We start from the raw sequence: 946 nt of genomic DNA, 5'->3' as shown, positions 1-946 counted from the left end.
CTCTCATGAAAATGGATTGAGCTTTAGAAGAATGCTAAAGGTAAGAACACCTAGACACATACAAGAATAAAACATTGTATACCCAAAGGCACCCAAAGTGTTTATCCTAGCAATCTAAACCCAAATGATCCTAGTGCTACCCTTTACTTCTTCTTTTCTCTTTAACCCTTTTCTCTTTTGGTTTTCAAGTCTTAGGAGATGTTTCTTATTTGATCTTTCTAGTGGGATGGGGGATTCTTACTTATTTGCTATGGTTCTCTTTTCTTCTTATTCTTAAGACATATAAGCATTTTGCTAAACTTTTCTTTTCTTTCTTTTCTTTTCCTTAACTAGAACCATCTTAAACAACATTTTACTTCCCATCCTTTCACTAGACTTTGCTTAAACACAATCTCCTCTTAAAGACTCTACCCTTTTTCTTTCTCTTTTCTTTCTTTTTTTTTCAAAACAGCCAAGTCCCAAACCCAACAAGTGAACCACCTAGTCCTATCTAGTTTGAAAAATGCAAACTAGAACTACACAAGGTCTTACTCTTGTCAGTTCAAACCTAACACTTTCTACCAAGCTCAATCCCAAAAATAGGCCTCACATACTCAAGAATCAACAAGGCTTGAAAGAAAGTTTGGTTTAGGGGTAGGGGAACTGATCTTAATGATTTAATCAGCTACTTGGATCAACAAGAGTGGTAAAAAGGAGAAAGATGATCCAAGTATGTATATGGTATCCATAAGTTTAAAGCAATGCACATATTGATAATTAAAAGTCAATATTTGGTTCTTATAAATAGGAAATGGTTTCAAATCTCAACATGCTTCAATTTAGACCAAATGCAATGCAATAATTCAATGCTTGGTTCAATCTTATGCTTCTAACTACTCAACTAGCATCAAAGTACTAATAACTTGGGCATTGATCCTAATCTAGTGAATGAAGCAAACTAACAAGG

This window comes from Camelina sativa, chromosome 20 (genome assembly GCF_000633955.1).
Source record: "Camelina sativa cultivar DH55 chromosome 20, Cs, whole genome shotgun sequence".
NCBI lineage: Eukaryota > Viridiplantae > Streptophyta > Magnoliopsida > Brassicales > Brassicaceae > Camelina > Camelina sativa.
The sequence above is the reverse complement of the archived record's forward strand: the minus strand, read 5'-3'. Positions refer to the sequence as shown.